General features: G+C 30.5%; 1 pseudogene; it reads left to right on the top strand.

Moving 5' to 3' along the window:
* Nucleotides 1-5,000, top strand: part of LOC135535967 (lysyl oxidase homolog 3B-like) — an 84,161-nt pseudogene that overhangs the window by 41,755 nt on the left and 37,406 nt on the right.

The raw sequence follows: 5,000 nt of genomic DNA, 5'->3' as shown, positions 1-5,000 counted from the left end.
TAAAACACATAAAACTAATACACATAATACACATACTACTAAAACACATAATACTAAAACACATAATACTAAAACACATAATACTAATACACATAATACACATACTACTAAAACACATAATACTAAAACACATAATACTAAAACACATAATACTAATACACATAATACACATAATACTAAAACACATAATACTAATACACATAATACACATAATACTAAAACACATAATACTAAACACATAATACTAAAACACATAATACTAAAACACATAATACTAAAACACATAATACACATACTACTAAAACACATAATACTAAAACACATAATACTAAAACACATAATACTAATACACATAATACTAAAACACATAATACTAATACACATAATACTAAAACACATAATACTAATACACATAATACTAATACACATAATACTAAAACACATAATACTAATACACATAATACTAATACACATAATACGCATAATACTAATACACATATTACTAAAACACATAATACTAATACACATATTACTAAAACACATAATACTAATACACATATTACTAAAACACATAATACTAAAACACATAATACACATAATACTAAAACACATAATACACATAATACTAAAACACATAATACTAATACACATACTACTAAAACACATAATACGCATAATACTAATACACATAATACTAAAACACATAATGCTAATACACATATTACTAAAACACATAATACTAATACACATAATACTAATACACATAATACTAAAACACATAATACTAATACACATAATACTAAAACACATAATACTAATACACATAATACTAATACACATAATACTAATACACATAATACTAATACACATAATACACATAATACTAAAACACATAATACACATAATACTAAAACACATAACACTAATACACATAATACTAATACACATAATACTAATACACATAATACTAATACACATAATACACATAATACTAAAACACATAATACTAATAAACATATTACTAAAACACATAATACTAATACACATAATACTAATACACATAATACTAAAACACATAATACTAATACACATAATACTAAAACACATAATACTAATACACATAATACCCATAATACTAATACACATAATACTAATACACATAATACTAAAACACATAATACACATAATACTAAAACACATAATACTAATACACATAATACACATAATACTAAAACACATAATACACATAATACTAAAACACATAATACACATACTACTAAAACACATAATACTAAAACACATAATACTAATGCACATAATACACATAATACTAAAACACATAATACTAAAACACATAATACACATAATACTAAAACACATAATACTAAAACACATAATACACATAATACTAAAACACATAATACTAATACACATAATACACATAATACTAAAACACATAATACACATAATACTAAAACACATAATACACATACTACTAAAACACATAATACTAAAACACATAATACTAAAACACATAATACTAATACACATAATACACATACTACTAAAACACATAATACTAAAACACATAATACTAAAACACATAATACTAATACACATAATACACATACTACTAAAACACATAATACTAAAACACATAATACTAAAACACATAATACTAATACACATAATACACATAATACTAAAACACATAATACTAATACACATAATACACATAATACTAAAACACATAATACTAATACACATAATACACATAATACTAAAACACATAATACTAATACACATAATACACATAATACTAAAACACATAATACTAATACACATAATACACATAATACTAAAACACATAATACTAAAACACATAATACTAAAACACATAATACTAAAACACATAATACTAAAACACATAATACACATACTACTAAAACACATAATACTAAAACACATAATACTAAAACACATAATACTAATACACATAATACTAAAACACATAATACTAATACACATAATACACATACTACTAAAACACATAATACTAAAACACATAATACTAAAACACATAATACTAATACAAATAATACACATAATACTAAAACACATAATACACATAATACTAATACTAAAACACATAATACTAAAACACATAATACTAATACACATAATACACATAATACTAAAACACATAATACACATAATACTAAAACACATAATACACATACTACTAAAACACATAATACTAAAACACATAATACTAAAACACATAATACTAAACACATAATACTAATACACATAATACTAATACACATAATACTAATACACATAATACACATAATACTAAAACACATAATACACATAATACTAAAACACATAATACTAATACACATAATACACATAATACACATAATACTAAAACACATAATACACATAATACTAAAACACATAATACACATACTACTAAAACACATAATACTAATACACATAATACTAATACACATAATACTAATACACATAATACTAATACACATAATACTAAAACACATAATACTAAAACACATAATACTAAAACACATAATACTAATACACATAATACTAATACACATAATACTAAAACACATAATACTAAAACACATAATACTAATACACATAATACTAATACACATAATACTATTACACATAATACTAATACACATAATACTAATACACATAATACTAAAACACATAATACTAAAACACATAATACTAAAACCCATAATACTAAAACACATAATACTAAAACACATAATACTAAAACACATAATACTAAAACACATAATACTAATACCCATAATACTAATACACATAATACTAAAACCCATAATACTAAAACCCATAATACTAATACACATAATACTAATACACATAATACTAATACACATAATACTAATACACATAATACTATTACACATAATACTAATACACATAATACTATTACACATAATACTAATACACATAATACTAATACACATAATACTAATACACATAATACCCATAATACTAAAACACATATTACTAAAACACATAATACTAAAACACATAATACTAATACACATAATACTAAAACACATAATGTAACGTGTTTCTAATTTTCTCCCATTGCATTTACAATCACCATCATCATCATCATCATCATCATCATCATCATCACCTAACCAATGTTTCCCTTGCAGGCTGCCACCTAAGGCTAATGCTAAACCATTCACCTCTGGGTTAAAGAAAAGGTAACTGACTGAGAAAATAAATCCATTTCCCCGTAATGATCTCCTGTATAAAATGGTTTCCAGTAGTGTTCTATATAGGGTCCTGGTCTACAGTAGTGTTCTATATAGGGTCCTGGTCTACAGTAGTGTTCTATATAGGGTCCTGGTCAACAGTAGTGTTCTATATAGGGTCCTGGTCTACAGTAGTGTTCTATATAGGGTCCTGGTCTACAGTAGTGTTCTATATAGGGTCCTGGTCAACAGTAGTGTTCTATATAGGGTCCTGGTCAACAGTAGTGTTCTATATAGGGTCCTGGTCTACAGTAGTGTTCTATATAGGGTCCTGGTCAACAGTAGTGTTCTATATAGGGTCCTGGTCAACAGTAGTGTTCTATATAGGGTCCTGGTCTACAGTAGTGTTCTATATAGGGCCCTGGTCAACAGTAGTGTTCTATATAGGGTCCTGGTCTACAGTAGTGTTCTATATAGGGCCCTGGTCAACAGTAGTGTTCTATATAGGGTCCTGGTCTACAGTAGTGTACTATATAGGACCCTGGTCAACAGTAGTGTTCTATATAGGGTCCTGGTCTACAGTAGTGTTCTATATAGGGCCCTGGTCAACAGTAGTGTTCTATATAGGGCCCTGGTCAACAGTAGTGTTCTATATAGGGTCCTGGTCTACAGTAGTGTTCTATATAGGGTCCTGGTCAACAGTAGTGTTCTATATAGGGTCCTGGTCAACAGTAGTGTTCTATATAGGGTCCTGGTCTACAGTAGTGTTCTATATAGGGTCCTGGTCAACAGTAGTGTTCTATATAGGGTCCTGGTCAACAGTAGTGTTCTATATAGGGCCCTGGTCAACAGTAGTGTTCTATATAGGGCCCTGGTCAACAGTAGTGCACTACCCTATGGGCCCTGGTCAACAGTAGTTCCCTACCCTATGTGCCCTGGTCAACAGTAGTGCACTACCCTATGGGCCCTGGTCAACAGTAGTTCCCTACCCTATGTGCCCTGGTCAACAGTAGTGTTCTATATAGGGCCCTGGTCAACAGTAGTGTTCTATATAGGGCCCTGGTCAACAGTAGTGTTCTATAAAGGGGCCTGGTCAACAGTAGTGCACTACCCTATGGGCCCTGGTCAACAGTAGTGCACTACCCTATGGGCCCTGGTCAACAGTAGTGCACTACCCTATGGGCCCTGGTCAACAGTAGTGCACTACCCTATGGTCCCTGGTCAACAGTAGTGCACTACCCTATGGTTCCTGGTCAACAGTAGTGCACTACCCTATGGGCCCTGGTCAACAGTAGTGCACTACCCTATGGGCCCTGGTCAACAGTAGTGTTCTATATAGGGCCCTGGTCAACAGTAGGGCACTACCCTATGGGCCCTGGTCAACAGTAGTACACTACCCTATGGGTCCTGGTCAACAGTAGTACTGTAGGGTCCAGTTCAGTTCAACTCTACCTGCTCTGTACTGTACTGTCGGGCCCAGTTCAGTTCAACTCTACCTGCTCTGTACTGTACTGTAGGGCCCAGATCAATTAAACTCTACCTGCTCTGTACTGTAGGGCCCAGTTCAGTTCAACTCTACCTGCTCTGTACTATACTGTACTGTAGGGCCCAGTTCAGTTAAACTCTACCTGCTCTGTACTGTACTGTACTGTACTGTAGGGCTCAGATCAATTAAACTCTACCTGCTCTGTACTGTAGGGCCCAGTTCAGTTAAACTCTACCTGCTCTGTA

Source organism: Oncorhynchus masou, unplaced genomic scaffold (genome assembly GCF_036934945.1).
Source record: "Oncorhynchus masou masou isolate Uvic2021 unplaced genomic scaffold, UVic_Omas_1.1 unplaced_scaffold_539, whole genome shotgun sequence".
NCBI lineage: Eukaryota > Metazoa > Chordata > Actinopteri > Salmoniformes > Salmonidae > Oncorhynchus > Oncorhynchus masou.
This window is presented reverse-complemented; position numbering and strand designations above follow the sequence as displayed.